The sequence below is a fragment of the Phyllobates terribilis genome, unplaced genomic scaffold (genome assembly GCF_046119375.1).
Source record: "Phyllobates terribilis strain yellow unplaced genomic scaffold, ASM4611937v1 Scaffold_4__5_contigs__length_816908805, whole genome shotgun sequence".
Taxonomy (NCBI): Eukaryota; Metazoa; Chordata; class Amphibia; order Anura; family Dendrobatidae; genus Phyllobates; species Phyllobates terribilis.
The window spans coordinates 675,417,164-675,434,755 of NW_027362764.1; the positions used below are offsets into that span (position 1 = coordinate 675,417,164).

A 17,592-nucleotide genomic window follows, 5' to 3' on the forward strand; every position below is an offset into this window, starting at 1 on the left:
ATTTTGATGACATTTTGCCCTACTGCCCAGCTCGGCTAGCATGGAACGGCGCCTTGCCGGACACCGACCTTAAGTAACTTAGATGATGGAAGCCCCAAGGCCTCTGAGCCAGTTGGCAGCTAAGTACGCTACCCCGCCGCCTTCACGCAGGCTTGACACCGAGCTCCTTACCACGGCTAGGAGTGCTTATTGACTCCGCAGCTCGCCGTGTGGAAATGATGGCGTTAAAAGCACCCGGGGCCGTGAAGGGGCCAGGCTTTCAGCAGGTGCCCAGGGAAGGTTTTGGATGCCGGCCGCCTAGCGAGGGCCAGCAGAAGTAACATGTTTCTCTGCAAAGAAGCTTGTGTAACCAAGCCAGACGGCTGACAAAGATCTAACCTCAGTGCAAGGAAGGCAAGGAAGGAATTGGGGAGGGGGGGGTGATTCCTGCTAGGGCCCTGAAATCATAAAACAGGCAGGAGAGTCTGACGCATGGTGACGGAGAGGTTGTAGGGGCAGATAGGGGGTGTTGTCACGTGTGAGCACGTGTGCATGCTGGCTTGTGTGTGAGATTGCGCTTCCTAGGTGTGGCGCGCTGCAGACAGTCAAAGGGATTGTTCCCTTTCATTAAAAGTTAATCCCCGGCTGCAGGCTATTAGAAAGCAACTAACCGCGCTCTGATCACCCTACCCGGGTCTACCGGTGAGTCTCGCCTCTGCTCCCGGCCTGTGGTATTGGCCGTGAAGCTGACGTTCCGTCGACAGCGCTGCAGCCGATCAGTGAGCTCAGCGGCTCTGAGTGGGACGTTGTGTCTACAAGACCTTTTAAGGAAGCCAGCAAAAAAATTGAAGAGAAGGGAAAGCACAAAAGGACCTGGTCTTGCTGAGCACTGGAAAGGGCAGCCGGCAGCCAGACGTCACAGTAGAAAAGCAGCAAGTGAGAGGCTTGTCTCTGCTTATGGCCACACCACCCTGAACACGCCTGATCTCCTCTGATCTTGGAAGATAAACAGGGTTGGGCCTGGTTAGTATTTGGATAGGAGACCGCCTGGGAATACCAGGTGCTGTAGGCTTTTGCTTTTTCCTTCCTTCCACCAGCAGGGGGCACTCTCTTCTATGCCTTTTTTCCATTCCGTTTCACAAGTGCACACATTCATTCTCTTTTCTTTTTTTCATTTGCTTTCGCTCTTGCGCTATTTCATCTCTGCAAAATACCAGCATCCTTCTGATCACCGTGGGCCTCCAGCATTGTTGCTTCTTTACTTTTAATACTAGGCTCCTTTTCAGCAGGACCAGCGTCTCCTGCGTGGCTGGAGGCAACCACCGCTAACCCCAAGCAGAAGGCCTTTGCAGGCAACACTACCCTCCCCCCTGAAGAACAGCTCAAAGTCACTGGCAACCATCTCACCCTCTTCCTTCATTCACCCCTGGACGTCTCGCTCCGCCCCCAAGTTACGGGTCCAGCGTGCTCTTTCTGTCACATTACCGCGTTGAAGGGTTTAGCCTGCAGGAGACCATGCGCCGAGACATTTTTGAAGACACCTGATGCGGCGGGTGAATCACTGCTAAACAAACCACACCTGTAGGGATGGCAAAGCGTTTGCATGGACCTTTTGGAGCCCGCCCCGTCACGGCCAGATTGCTCGCCACCAAGCGATCCTGAGAAAGGCTGGCCGGGCGATGGATCGAGCAGCGGCTACTGGCCATACCACCTTGGATACGCCCGATCTTGTCTGATCACGAAAGCAAAGCAGGGCTGGGCTCGGACAGTACTTGGATGGGAGACCTCCTGGGAACACCGGGTGCTATAGACTATTTTGATGACCTTTTGCCCTACTGCAAAGCTCGGCTAGCATGGAACGGCGCCTTGCCGGACACCGACCTTAAGTAACTTAGATGGTGGAAGCCCCAAGGCCTCTGAGCCAGTTGGCAGCTAAGTACGCTTCCCTGCCGCCTTCACGCAAGCCTGACACCGAGCTCCTTGCCACGGCTAGGAATGCTTATTGACTCCGCAGCTCGCCGTGTGGAAATGATGGCGTTAATAGCATCCGGGGCCGTGAAGGGGCCAGGCTTTCAGCATGTGCCCAGGGAAGGCTTTGGATGCCGGCCGCCTAGCGAGGGCAAGCAGAAGTAACATGTTTCTCTGCAAAGAAGCTTGTGTAACCAAGCCAGACGGCTGACAAAGAGCTAACCTCAGTGCAAGGAAGGCAAGGAAGGTGCGGAAGGAATTGGGGAGGGGGGGGTGATTCCTGCTAGGGCCCTGAAATCATAAAACAGGCAGGAGAGTCTGACGCATGGTGACGGAGAGGTTGTAGGGGCAGATAGGGGGTGTTGTCATGTGCGAGCACGTGTGCATGCTGGCTTGTGTGTGAGAGTGCGCTTCCTAGGTGTGGCGCGCTGCAGACAGTCAAAGGGATTGTTCCCTTTCATTAAATGTTAATCCCCGGCTGCAGCCTATTAGAAAGCAACTAACCGCGCTCTACTCACCCTACCCGGGTCTACCGGTGAGTCTCGCCTCTGCTCCCGGCCTGTGGCATTGGCCGTGAAGCTGAAGTTCCGTCTACAGCGCTGCAGCCGATCAGTGAGCTCAGCGGCTCTGAGTGGGGCGTTGTGTCTACAAGACCTTTTAAGGAAGCCTGCAAAAAAAATTGAAGAGAAGGGAAAGCACAAAAGGACCTGGTCTTGCTGAGCACTGGAAAGGGCAGCCGGCAGCCAGACGTCAAAGTAGAAAAGCAGCAAGTGAGAGGCTTGTCTCTTGCTACGGCCACACCACCCTGAACACGCCCGATCTCATCTGATCTCGGAAGCTAAGCAGGGTCTGGCCTCGTTAGTACTTGGATGGGAGCCTGTAAAATAAAACTCTTCCTGTATTATTTTATTCTACTGAGGACTTCTCAAAGTATCAATATCACGATATTCTTATAAAAAAATGTATCTATTTATTCTTGGATTATCCATTAAAAAGAATCAGATTGCAGCAGGTACATACAATAATTAGTTATGAAGTAATTGTCCATTTGTCCATAATTAGCTTAATTGTTGAGATTCACCCATCTTTCCTTGGATCCTGGCTGGTAAACCATGTCTTTGTCCAGCATGTGTCCAGGCCTACATGTCATCTGCTTCTCAGCATGAAGATTCTGTGTCTTGTGCGGTGGGCAGAGCAAGAGAGCCCCCCCTTTCTGTACCATGGGCTTTTATAGCCAGTCGTATGGACACCTGTTCTACATATGGTAGTGAACCAAAAATACACACACACATAGCGCATGTCAACTAGACACGATGGCTGAGGCATAGAACTCAGAAAAATGATTATCGATTAACATTCCAAATGAATTTCCATAATTAACCATTTAACATTTCCCCATTTTTTGAGAATAAAAGGACTTTAACTGAAATTACTCAAAAGAAGATACATTCATCAATCATTTTTTCTTTCCTTCTTCCTTGGCAATATCATTAAATTTCCATAATAATAATAATAGTAATAATAGTATCAATATCGGATTATTGTTATATAATGATGTGAATTCATGTTATGGTAAGCCGTGACTAATATTCATTTAATATGTATAATTATACTTCCCTATATCTAAATTGAAGCAATCGCGGGTTCAATCGTCATCATCTGATGTCATCGGGTCGTCGTCTCGTCTTCTTCTTGGTTCTTTTATAACACAGTCTTTAGATGAAAACTCCTTTGAAATAAATTACAGCATGTAGATATTGTACAGTCCATAATTGTGTTCATTATTGTTCAGTCCATAAACTGTACTCTTTATTAGAAAGATCATGTGTGTCAGTTGATAAGAAAACAAAGTCCATGGATGAAATGTAGCTTTAATATCTGTGCAGTGTAACCTGGACTTACGTTGGATCGTCTTTGGAATCTTCCATGTGTCCGCACTGGTCTCGTGTCACTTTTGGAACAGATGTGACGTCTTTGGTCAGTAAAGCAAGGGTTAACTTGACACTTTCCTGCTTTATATAGCACCATAACCAGTACTCAGTCCTTTATATACAGGACACATATGCCAGGTATTACCTGTTCACCAGCTTTCATTGAAGCGTTGCAGGTGATAAGAAACCACTGGAACGTGATTAAACTTGAACACAACACAGTACATATAGGATCATCGTCCTCTGCCGTCCTGGTGATCAGTGGTGTGAATTGTATTGTATGTAATGGACACAGTCTATTATAACACTCAGCATTCACACCTGTTACCTTCTGAGACGTCCGGATATCAGTTGCTTCTTCTTGTAACTTTTGAGAATCTCTTTGATTTATAAAAATTAAAAGTCTTTATTAAGATAGAATTCATAATTGCGATGTCTTGATTGAAGTCTTCATTCCCTAATCTGATACCAAATCTGGCAGTTTTTCCTAACCTATAATATCACAGCGTACCATAGCAATCAGTAATATCCATCTAATTATTATCAAAATATTAAAATAAATTATGTTTGGAATAATAAACAATAATAGATAATAATTTATTATCAATCAAGTTCTCCATATGATAGAACATTTTTATGTCATAGGTGTAATTACCTTTTCCAACCCATAGGTGTCAGTGTATTTTGAAAAAACAAGTTTTAATATCTTTATTAAACCAATAATATCAAAGAATGTATACTCCTGAACCAAAATGAATAAATATATGAATGTATGAATGAATGAATAAATGAATGAATGAATTGTTGTGTTTACTCAGAAAATGTAAACATTTTTTTCCTTAGCAATATATATTTAATGAAGCAATACTCTTGTATTAGACTTTACTTTATTAAATATTAATGTGTTTTCTCAATTGAGATATTGAACTCAAATAAAATCAAATGAGAATTAAAAAATAAAAAAATAGAAAAATAAGAAGTATAAAGTAAGAATAAAATTTTAAAAATGGAAAATAAAATTAAGAGTAAAAATAAGAATAAAAATAAAAATAAGGCCTTTAAATTTTAGTGACAAATGCAGAGTAATTATATTCTCCATAAAAAATACCCTTATATCTCCATTATCTGGATGATTTCATATTTGTCATAACCTTGTACCACCAAAAAATATTAAATTATGCAACTTTGCATGTAATACCCTTCTTAATTATACCATAGTACCTTATTATTATTTCTTCCTTATTAAAATGTGTGTAAAATAAGTATTGATCAAAAGTGATTATGTAATCAGGATCAAAAACACATTTTCCCCCTTAATACCAAAAATATTATTTTATAAAATTTATGTATATATCAGAACCAAATTATAAATTTCATATCGATGAGTAGCATAGATTTGACTAAAGAGAGGTGTGTACCTATTTAGGTAACCATTAAAAATAATATTATAGTTATTCAAGAATATTATCATGTGGAAAATTATTCTAAATATAAATTTGCTTTGTAAACCATTTTGATGTGTGGTTGCCCTTATCCACTATTAGTTAAATCAAGAAATAATAATTATTAAAGAAATATAGAAATATATATATGTAGATAATACCTAATTATGTATTATAATTTCCTCAGAATTAAATATATTTTTGTACCTTCACATAAAGAAACATTTTTATTTTTTCAAACATACAAACATACGAGGCCTCTGTCACATCAATCACACTTAGCAGCTGCTGATTTACTCATCTGTCACCTTCACTCTGACATTCACAGATCTGTTCAACTCAAACATTCCACATATGAAGTTTTAGATATATATATATATATATATATTTAACCCAAAATTGTTGTATCCCAATTTATTAATGCGCATTGCCATATCAATTGAATATCTTTATATTTCTTTGAATATTCCCCAAGTGCATATTATATAATATGAGAGTAAGTCACTGGAATTTCAGACACTTGAAAAAACTCTTGTCTTAGATTCTTTTTTCACTGGCTGTCCGGTCTTAAGTTACATCAGTTGAAAATAGAATGAATGGGATCCTATACTATTAGCTCAAAGTTCAAAGGCCGCAGCTGTCACACGTCATGCTGTAAAGCTACTTTAATTTGCACGAACACTTCATGCACAGAAAATATTAGCAACACAAAAGAATTAATAAGTATTACATATATATTATAGTTCAACTAGATATATTGTTATTATTTTAAAATGTTATACACATAAAATCATGCAATTTTTTCACTTCCTGTGTGAATAAAGAAATAAATCCATTTTAGAGTTCTTTGATCAAATCCTGCTTTGGAATGAAAACTCTAAGGAAATATAAGAAAATAAAATTAAATATCAAATTCATACAGAAACAGAATTATTTAAATATCTTATACATATATTGGTTGGTTCTAATGTAATTTAAAATATTGCTACTTAAATTTATATATATGAAGTTCTAATTTATTAATTAATATATATATATATATATATTTTATAAACGTATATATAAATACAATTATACGCAATCTCTACTTAGACAAGTGTATATATATATATATATATATATATATATATATATATATATGAACTATTAGAAACTATGTAACTACAATTTTACTGTATAAGATTATAAATAAATATTGAGACATTGTATTACATTTTGATACAACATTGTAATTACAGTTTTTCCTTAGCCACTCCCTAAACCAAATCTTCTGTCTCTCTCAAATATCTCCAGGAACGCCCTATTTAGGAAAGACATTTTTCTATCCTTCAAAACCTCAGAGAACTGCCTGTTCTTCTGTCCACATTCCATGACGTCACTGTGAGTTGGTCGTCTCACCTGTCTCTGTCCATCAGTTTCAGCCATTTTCCTTTTTAGAGAATCACAGTTCTGACTGAGAATTAACTCATTCTGTGGAGAGATGGATCTTTGCACTGGCTGATATGGCTTATAACATATATGAAATCTTCTGCGTATTTGATAGAGTTCACTATGGGGATGACTCAGTCTAGGAGAGTTTGATATTGGCTTTTGGTAAGATTTTACCTTTCCTGGTTTTATAAATTTAGCTTGATTTATTTTCTTTTCACGATTCTCATGTTTTCTAACAAAATCCAGCATCTGCGCACATTCAAATAATGAATTTTTTTGTGATGCCATAACTTGGGAAACTGAATTTAGGAATTTGAATTTTTGTACAAAAGTTGTTATCATATGTTGTACTTTTCCATTTTTGATGAGAGCTTTGTACAACCGTTCAAATATGGACATGAATGTATATGTACATTCCTTCCTACCAATCCTTAGTTTCTGCAGATCTTCTATGTTGGGAAAATCCTTTGTGACACAATAAATCAAATATCTTAATCTGTCCGAATCATTTTCCCATCCATTAGGAGAGTCATTTTCACAGGGCATTAAATGTAAACGTCTGGACAATGTCAGAGGAATCCATATTTTAAATAATTGATTCCTCTCCTCATTGGATAAATCAAACTTATCAGAGAAGCTCTCAAATGTCTCTGAATTTCTACAGGCATGGATTTTGACATCATATTTTGGCATGATTTTGTATAATTTCAGCAAATTTTTCCTCATTTTAATTTGGAGTTGAGCCTGGGTAATTCCAGAATTCTCTGATATTTTTAGTGGCTCTTGTACGTCCGTTCCTCCTACGTCACTCACGTCTCCTCCCACATCACCTAGTATATCGGTTTCTCGTATGTCAGTCATGTCTCCTCCCATGTCAGGTTTCTGTATGTCCGTCTCTTGGTCAGACCCAAGGTCACCTTCAGTTACACACACGTGTCTTACTTCTTGTTCATTTTCCACATTACAGTCAGAATCAGTATCACCGTCTGACACTTCTACACCATTTTCCTGCTTAGAAATCTCAAACACAAGACTATGAAAAAAATCTACCAAATGTAGAATATTTCTCAATTTCTGTTTGTCTCTATTTACCAATTTAGAAGTTAACTGTAAATTCTGCAATTCACATTCTTTGTATAAACTGAGCCACAAAACTTCTATGTCATCTCCTACATTAACTTTGAAATTAATATTACTTTGTTAAGCAAAAGAAGAAATTATATCCATATTTTGCTTACCTTAAGATTCCTTGGCTTCTCTTTATCAGCACGTCCTGTCTTCAGTTCGTCTGATTCTTTTCCTGTGTGATTCTGTTCCTTGTTAGTACCTCTGCTTCCTGTCTTTCCTCAGTCTGTAGGTCCTTTCTGCTTCTCGTGACAAACTAGTGAATTTACTGACACGTGAACAACAGCTGTTCAGCTCGTCAGGACTTCCCCCTTGTTCACGGAAGAAATTCACTTACTTAATTTAAAAAACAAAAAAACAGGACTGACTGGCTCACCATTGTAAAATAATACTCTTCCTGTATTATTTTTTTCTACTGAGGACTTCTCAAAGTATCAATATCACGATATTCTTATAAAAAATGTATCTATTTATTCTTGGATTGTAAATTAAAAAGAATCAGATTGCAGCAGGTACATACAATAATTAGTTATAAAGTAATTGTCCATTTGTCCATAATTTGCTTAATTGTTGAGATTCACCCATCTTTCCTTGGATCCTGGCTTGTAAATCATGTCTTTGTCCAGCATGTGTCCAGGCCTACATGTCATCTGCTTCTCAGCATTGAAGATTCTGTGTCTTGTGGGGTGGGCAGAGCAAGAGAGCCCCCCCTTTCTGTACCATGGGCTTTTATAGCCAGTCGTATGGACACCTGTTCAACATATGGTAGTGAACCAAAAATACACACACAAATAGCGCATGTCATCTAGACACGATGGCTGAGGCATAGAACTCAGAAAAATGATTATCGATTAACATTCCAAATGAATTTCCATAATTAACCATTTAACAGAGACCGCCTGGGAATGCCAGGTGCTGTAGGCTTTTGCTTTTTCCTTCCTTCAACCAGCAGGGGGCACTCTCTTCTATGCCTTTTTTCCATTCCCTTTCACAAGTGCACACATTCATTCTCTTTTCTTTTTTTCATTTGCTTTCTCTCTTGCGCTATTTCATCTCTGCAAAATACCAGCATCCTTCTGATCACCGTGGGCCTCCAGCATTGTTGCTTATTTACTTTTAATACTAGGCTCCTTTTCACCAGGACCAGCGTCTCACGGGTGGCTGGAGGCAACCACCGGTAACCCCAAGCAGAAGACCTTTGCAGGCAACACGACCCTCCCCCCTGAAGAGCAGCTCAAAGTCACTGGCAACCATCTCACCCTCTTCCTTCATTCACCTCTGGACGTCTCGCTCCGTCCCCAAGTTACGGGTCCAGCTTGCTCTTTCTGTCACATTACCGCGATGAAGGGTTTAGCCTGCAGGAGACCCAGCGCCGAGACATTTTTGAAGACACCTGATGCGGCGGGTGAATCACTGCTAAACAAACCACACCTGTAGGGACGGCACAGCCTTTGCATGGACCCTTCGGAGCCCGCCCCGACACGGCCAGATTGCTCGCCACCACGCGATCCTGAGAAAGGCTGGCCGGGCGATGGCTCAAACAGCATCCACTGGCCATACCACCTTGGATATGCACGATCTCGTCTGATCTCGGAAGCAAAGCAGGGCTGGGCTCGGACAGTACTTGGATGGGAGACCTCCTGGGAACACCGGGTGCTGTAGACCATTTTGATGACGTTTTGCCCTACTGCCCAGCTCGGCTAGCATGGAACGGCGCCTTGCCGGACACCGACCTTAAGTAACTTAGATGATGGGAGCCCCAAGGCATCTGAGCCAGTTGGCAGCTAAGTACGCTACCCCACCGCCTTCACGCAGGCCTGACACCGAGCTCCTTGTCACGGCTAGGAGTGCTTATTGACTCCGCAGCTCGCCGCGTGGAAATGATGGCGTTAAAAGCACCCGGGGCCGTGAAGGGGCCAGGCTTTCAGCAGGTGCGCAGGGAAGGTTTTGGATGCCGGCAGCCTAGCGAGGGCCAGCAGAAGTAACATGTTTCTCTGCAAAGAAGCTTGCGTAACCAAGCCAGACATTTGACAAAGAGCTAACCTCAGGGCAAGGAAGGTGTGGAAGGAATTGGGGAGGGGGGGGGTGATTCCTGCTAGGGCCCTGAAATCATAAAACAGGCAGGAGAGTCTGACGCATGGTGACGGAGAGGTTGTAGGGGCAGATAGGGGGTGTTGTCACGTGCGAGCACGTGTGCATGCTGGCATGTGTGTGAGAGTGCGCTTCCTAGGTGTGGCGTGCTGCAGACAGTCAAAGGGATTGTTCCCTTTCATTAAAAGTTAATCCCCGGCTGCAGCCTATTAGAAAGCAACTAACCGCGCTCTACTCACCCTACCCGGGTCTACCGGTGAGTCTCGCCTCTGCTCCCGGCCTGTGGCATTGGCCGTGAAGCTGACGTTCCGTCGACAGCGCTGCAGCCGATCAGTGAGCTCAGCGGCTCTGAGTGGGGCGTTGAGTCTACAAGACCTTTTAAGGAAGCCAGCAAAAAAATTGAAGAAAAGGGAAAGCACAAAAGGACCTGGTCTTGCTGAGCACTGGAAAGGGCAGCCGGCAGCCAGACGTCAAAGTAGAAAAGCAGCAAGTGAGAGGCTTGTTTCTGCCAACGGCCACACCACCCTGAACACGACCGATCTTGTCTGATCTTGGAAGCTAAGCTTGGTTGGGCCTCGTTAGTACTTGGATGGGAGATATCCTGGGAATACCAGGTGCTGTAGGCTTTTGCTTTTTCCTTCCTTCCACCAGCAGGGGGCACTCTCTTCTATGCCTTTTTTCCATTCCCTTTCACAAGTGCACACATCCATTCTCTTTTCTTTTTTTCATTTGCTTTCTCTCTTGCGCTATTTCATCTCTGCAAAATACCAGCATCCTTCTGATCACCGTGGGTCTCCAGCATTGTTGCTTCTTTACTTTTAATACTAGGCTCCTTTTCACCAGGACAAGCGTCTCCCGGGTGGCTGGAGGCAACCACCGGTAACCCCAAGCAGAAGACCTTTGCAGGCAACACGACCCTCCCCCCTGAAGAGCAGCTCAAAGTCACTGGCAACCATCTCACCCTCTTCCTTCATTCACCCCTGGACGTCTCGCTCCGCCCCCAAGTTACGGGTCCAGCTTGCTCTTTCTGTCACATTACCGTGATGAAGGGTTTAGCCTGCAGGAGCCCCTGCGCCGAGACATTTTTGAAGACACCTGATGCGGCGGGTGAATCACTGCTAAACAAACCACACCTGTAGGGACGGCACAGACTTTGCATGGACCCTTCGGAGCCCGCCCCGTCACGGCCAGATTGCTCGCCACCAAGCGATCCTGAGAAAGGCTGGCCGGGCGATGGATCGAGCAGCGTCTACTGGCCATACCACCTTGGATACGCCCGATCTCGTCTGATCTCGGGAGCAAAGCAGGGCTGGGCTCAGACAGTACTTGGATGGCAGACCTCCTGGGAACACCGGGTGCTGTAGACCATTTTTGCCCTATGCCCAGCTCGGCTAGCATGGAACGCCTCCTTGACGGACACCGACCTTAAGTAACTTAGATGATGGAAGCCCCAAGGCCTCTGAGCCAGTTGGCAGCTAAGTATGCTACCCCGCCGCCTTCACGCAGGCCTGACACCGAGCTCCTTGTCACGGCTAGGAGTGCTTATTGACTCCGCAGCTCGCCGTGTTGAAATGATGGCGTTAAAAGCACCCGGGGCCGTGAAGGGGCCAGGCTTTCAGCAGGTGCCCAGGAAGGCAAGGAAGGTGCAGAAGGAATTGGGGAGGGGGGGGGTGATTCCTGATAGGGCCCTGAAATCATAAAACAGGCAGGAGAGTCTGATGCATATGACTCGCCCCCTGGGCCGTGGGGCACTCGGATCCGGGCAATAGGGAGACGATGGGGGTAGTAGTGGCGACCCGGTTCCGTGGCTCAGGGTGGTCAGGCCAATAGTAGTCTGCTACGTTCTGCTAATAATGTCCGACTACGCCACCCGTGGATTGCGGTTATTAGGAACCGCTCCTGCATGCAGACCGCTGGGGCTGATGAGGTGTGCAGCTAGGGTAGTGTGACTCCCCACGGGAAGAGTGCGGCCCCAGGGCAGTATAATGGATGGTGGGAGTGATGGTAGTGAGAATCCCAGTGCTGATAGTGCGGGAGGAGCAAGGAGCACACAGACAACAAGTTGCAGTCCAGGGTCTTTACTACAACAGGTAAACTGACCCATAAACAGTCCCGGCTAGGAGGGGACCTGGACGTCTGAGAGCAACGGGGAAATTGGCCCTGGTCAGGGTGAGGGTGTAGGCCTACAGTGCTTTCTGCGCTCCTTCTGGCTATCTCCTCCTGATAGGGTAACAGCCCACGTTTCCGAGCTTTCCGTGTATTCTCGCCTGTATGGCCTGCGACGTGGGTTCCTTTCTGCTCCCAGCCTTGTACGGCTTTACTGGTCCCTTCAGTTGTGGCAGGGCCTCCAGGCTTCTTAGGCCAAGGAATGTACAGTCCCTTGCGGACTGGTTCTCTTCTGGGGGATGTGGAATTCTTCCAGCCTCAGACACCAAAGTCTGGTAAAATTAAGTCTTTTCTCTGCCAAGACAGACTCTCTTCGCCTCTTGTCTCTGGCTTGTGGCTCTCCTCCTGCACACTTCCTCTTAGGTGCAATCAACTTTCTGTCCCTGCTCCACTCTGGGACACGTCTCAGAGCTGAGACAGGCAATCCAGTTCTCTCTAACCCTGCCCCCAGCACCAGCTTTTATAGGGGCAGCCTGCTCCCCCTACTGGCCTGAGACAGGAGGCATTGCATGCTAATGTTCCCCTGACCAGAGAACCTCCCCCTTGCTCTCAGACACAGCTTTAATACATTTTGTGGCATCCAGGCCAGGGTGACACATTCCCCCCTAGTGAAATTTAGTACTCCGGGACTAAACAATAAACAAAGACAATATGCATAACAATAAAACATTAATAGACAGACGACGCACAAATTGAGTTCTTAAGGTCACAGTGTGGCCTGTGACCGGGTGTCCATATCACCAATACAACGGGAGCCTTAACCAGGTGGGGGTCTGTCCTACCCCAAGTCCTTCACAGTCTTAGTTCATTCCTGGGTTAGGCTCAGAATGCAGTCCATACAAGGTCCCGGTTATAAAAAGTCCATAACCTGTGAGTCCTTACGGTAGCTGCAAGAAACTGAAACACACTATTAATAAAAATGCAGGTAACTTGGCAAACATTTCAACATTTGGCAACAGGGTTATTTACAATCTTAGTACACTCTATATTCTCCAGCGAGCGGGTATCTGCCCCTTTGTGCTCCTGGTTGACCTCCTTAACCCACTGTCTGGTGGTGGACCAACCTGGCTTTCCCCACTAGCGTTAGGGGTACAGCTACCAGCTGGGTGTACAGGTAAGGCAGGCAGCTGTCTGCGGGTTCTTTGGCTTACCGCAGGCATGGCAGGCTCACTGTCAGCAGAGGGTTGACTCTCCTGGGCTGCTGGTACAGGCTCTTCTGCCTCTGGAACTGCTGGCTCCTCTTCACCTTCCGGCTCTGGTGTTGGTTGTTGCTGGGCCGGTTGAAGGAAATGCAGGATGGGTACCACTATGGCATCATTTATGCGAGTCCAGGACTGAGGGAACTCTCCGATAATGGTGCTGATCATTTCTTCCTTGTCCTCTGCGGGTTCAAGGTCACTCTGATCCTCTTCTGCACTACGGAGTTGCTCGGGGCACCTTTTGAGGTGGTCTCTGGAGACGACACTAGTGGTTTCTCCTCCGTCCTTGGTGATTACGCACACCTTTGGGTTGTCGTGGTCAGACTGCAGTACGGTGTAGGGTTCCCTTTCCCACTGGTCGTCCAACTTATGTAGCCTTCTTTATCGCTTTAGGACTTGCTCACCAGGTTCTACGGGACCAGCAGGGGCGTGTTGATTGAAGAGTCTTTCTTGCTTCTCTCTCACCTGGGCCAGGCTCTTCTCCACACTCTCCTGTACCTTCTTGTACTGCAGTTGCCTTTCCGTATCCCAGTCCGCATCCGGGGAGGTGTCCTCAGGTATTAGGACTCCCATCTCCAGGTCTACGGGCAGCTTACCCGGTCTGGCTCGCATCAGGTAAGCCGGGGTGCAGTTGGTAGCATTCACCGGGATATTGTTGTATAGGTCTATCAGGTCCGGCAGTTTTTCTGGCCACAGGCTGCGTTCCTCCAGGGGCAACGTCTTCAGGAGATCAATGACTATATTGTTCATCTTCTCACACATCCCGTTGGTTTGTGGATGGTAAGGCGTTGTCCGAATTTTCTTACAGCCATAGAGGTTGCAGAACTCCTGGAAGATTTCAGCCTCGAACGCTGGACCCTGGTCTGTCAGGACCTGTTCCGGATACCCGTGTGGACGGCAGAAGTATTGCTGGAAGGCTCTGGCCGCTGTTTGGGCTGTCAAGTCCTTTACCGGGACCACCACTAGAAAACGGGAATAGTGGTCCACGATTGTCAGGGCATAGATGTATCCTGACCGGCTGGGAGCCAATTTGACATGGTCCAGAGCTACCAGCTCAAGAGGCTGCGTGGTGACGATGGGCCTCAAGGGTGTCTTCTGGCTGGTGCGGTCCTTCCTCCTCAGGTGACAAGGGCCACAGTCTCTGCACCATTTTTCTACAGCTCCTCTCATGCCGACCCAAAAGAACCTTCCTCTTAGTAGGAACTCCAGTTTCTTCCAACCGAAGTGTCCCGCTCTGTCATGGAAAGCCCCCAAGACCATAGCTGCATCTCGCCTTGGGACCACGACTTGCCAGGTCAGCTCGTGCGTCCGGTGGTTGACAATCCTTCTGCACAACTTGCCTTCGTAGAGGAACAGCTTGCTCTTCTCCTTCCATAGCTGCTTGGCTTCCTCTGGGGCATCTGGATCTAGGCGGGCGTCTTCCCGGGTCAGCAGATTTTTCACCAGGCGGACTGCAGGGTCACTATCTTGGGTCTCGGCCCAGCTGTGGTGAGGTAGGGGATTCATCATCACAGTTGTTAGATCCTCCTCCTTCACACGGTGAGAGTGTTGAGCGGCTCCATACCGGTGAAACGCGGGGAGTTCTACCTCCTCCAGCTCTTCTGGGTCTTCGTCACCTTCAGGTAAGTGAGGCATTCTTGATAGGGCGTCCGCGTTGGCGTTGGTTTTGCCTGCCCGGTACTTGATCACGAAGTCATAGTTGGAGAGACGGGCCATCCACCGCTGTTCCAGGGCACCCAGTCTTGCATTGTCCAGGTGTGTCAACGGGTTGTTGTCCGTGTACACGGTGAACTTTGCGGAGGCCAGGTAATGCTTGAAGTGTTCCGTCACGGCCCACACCACCGCCAAGAATTCTAGCTTGAAGGAGCTGTAATTCTCCGCGATCCTCTCGGTGGGCCTCAGCTTCCGACTGGCGTATGCGATCACGCGTTCTCTGCCCTGTTGGTTTTGGGACAGTACGGCTCCCAGTCCCACATTACTGGCATCTGTGTGGAGAATGAAAGGCTGGCCGTAATCAGGGTAGGCCAGGATCTCATCCCCCGTGAGGGCCATCTTTAGCTGGCGGAAGGACTCCTCTTCCGGTTTATCCCACTTGAAGGGTGGCTTTTGACTTCGGGACTTAGACTGTCCGATCAGGAGGTCCTGCATAGGAGCTGCCATCTTAGTGAACCCGGGGATGAACCTTCGGTAGTAGCCTACCAACCCGAGAAACTGTCTCACCTCTTTGATGTTCGAGGGGCTTGGCCAGCTCTTGATTCCCGTGACTTTGTCAGGGTCGGGGGCCACTCCTTCCGCGCTTACCACGTGCCCTAGGTACTGGACCTTTGGTTTCAGCAGGTGACACTTCCATGGTTTCACCTTCAGGCCATAGCCTGCCAGGGCTTCGAACACCTCGGCCAGGTGCTTTAGATGGTCCTCGTAGGTCTTCGAATAGACGATCACGTCGTCCAGGTAAAGGAGGACCGTATTGAAGTTTCGGTGCCCTAGACAGCATTCCATCAGCCGTTGGAAGGTCCCTGGTGCGTTGCAGAGCCCGAAAGGCATACAGTTGAACTCGCTCAGTCCCATCGGGGTGGTGAAGGCTGTCTTCTCCTTGTGAGCCTCTGCCACAAGAACCTGCCAGTACCCGCTAGTAAGGTCCAAAGTAGAAAAGAAGTTAGCAGATTTTAGTGCGGCTAAAGACTCCTCTATTCTAGGCAGCGGGTATGCGTCTTTGTGGGTGATACGGTTGATTTGTCTATAGTCCACGCACATTCTCATGGTGCCGTCTTTCTTTTTCACCAGAACCAAGGGGGCTGCCCAGGGGCTACAGCTATCTCTAATGACCCCAGCTTCCTTCATCTCTCTTAGCATGCCCTTGGCGTTCTGATAATGTGCAGGGGGTAGAGGCCTGTGTCTCTCTTTTATTGGTGGGTGGCTCCCTGTCGGGATGTGGTGTTCTATCCCCTTTACTCTGCCGAAGTCCAGCGGGTGCTTACTAAAGACTCTCTCGTACTCCTGTACCACCCGGTAGACTCCTTGTTTTTGGTGCAGGGGAGTGGAGTCAGCACCCACATGGAGTTTCTGGCACCAGTCCTCCTTTTGTTTCTGGGAGCCATTACCCTCCGCCTGAGGAGATGGAGGCAAGGGTTCCACGGCCCTGATAGCTTGGTGTTCGACAACAAACAGTTTGGCGAGTGTAGCGTACCTGGGTAAGTGTACTTCCCTCTCCCCAATGTTGAGGATGCGGACGGGCACCCTCCCATGACGGACATCAACGACCCCCCGGGCTGTCAAAATGGTGGGCCTGCTGTCTGAGTACACGGGTTCTACCATGGCTTGGTAGTCTCTACCTCTCAACCCGATTGCAGTCCGACACCAGATCATCATTTCACTTTTGGGAGGCATGGAAATGGGGAATGAGTCACTCAGTCTTACACTACCGATCTCACCACCAGACAGTTCTACCTGCTGCCGTCTCATCAGGGCTTTTATCTCCTTGTTGAGGACCCTCTGTTGGCTGGAACTAGCATTCACCGCCACCTGTTGTAGAATTACAATTACCTCTGAAAGACAATTTTCAATTATGTTAGTACCCACAGTTATTTTAGGGTGACTTTCATGACCGTCAATGTCCACAATAATCACTCCCTGTGCCGGCAGTTCAACTTTACCAATTTTAATGGTCATCTCCTTGAACCCCATCTGCGGCACGGGTAAGCCATTACTGGCGATGATGCTCAAGTTACTGTCTGGATACCGTGTGATATCAGCATCAGTCCAATACTGCTTAAAAAGTACATAAGGGATTGTGGTTACTTGCGACCCAGTATCCAGCAAGGCGCTCATGGGGATACCGTCCAGCACCACGGGTAAAACTGGGTGCCCCCCAACGTACTTATCACGCCAATTATAAGGGCCTGGTGATCTTATGCCTGGGGGTCGGCCCTCTGCCCCAGGTTGGACCCGTTTAAATTACAGTACCTGGAAATGTGTCCGGGCTGGTTGCATCGACGGCAAATGGGCTGTCCATCCTCTGCGTAGCGGTCTGTGGGCCTCCCTCGGAATGACGGGATCCTCCTCTGTCGACGCCACGGGACATCCTCCAGACTTGAAGCCAGCTCGATGGGTCTTGACGGGTCCACTTGCAACGCCTGGACGGTTCTGGTGAACGCCGCGACGCTCCTGGTTAGCTCCTGGACTTGGTGGTGCAGGCCTTTCGACGGGGCTTGGTTCAGGGCCTGTGCATCAGCCTCCACGGAGTCCATAGAGGAGGGCGCC

The 17,592-nt window shown here is 46.7% G+C and overlaps 5 pseudogenes; all 5 read left to right on the top strand.

Annotated features, from left to right (window-relative positions):
- Positions 1-932: 932 nt before the first annotated feature.
- LOC141267782 (5S ribosomal RNA) lies at positions 933-1,051 on the top strand (annotated as a pseudogene).
- Positions 1,052-1,672: 621 nt separating this feature from the next.
- On the top strand, positions 1,673-1,792 carry LOC141269922 (5S ribosomal RNA; annotated as a pseudogene).
- A 7,629-nt stretch (positions 1,793-9,421) lies between these two features.
- Positions 9,422-9,541, top strand: LOC141268831 (5S ribosomal RNA; annotated as a pseudogene).
- Positions 9,542-10,474: 933 nt separating this feature from the next.
- On the top strand, positions 10,475-10,593 carry LOC141270140 (5S ribosomal RNA; annotated as a pseudogene).
- A 621-nt stretch (positions 10,594-11,214) lies between these two features.
- On the top strand, positions 11,215-11,334 carry LOC141268424 (5S ribosomal RNA; annotated as a pseudogene).
- Positions 11,335-17,592: the final 6,258 nt, after the last annotated feature.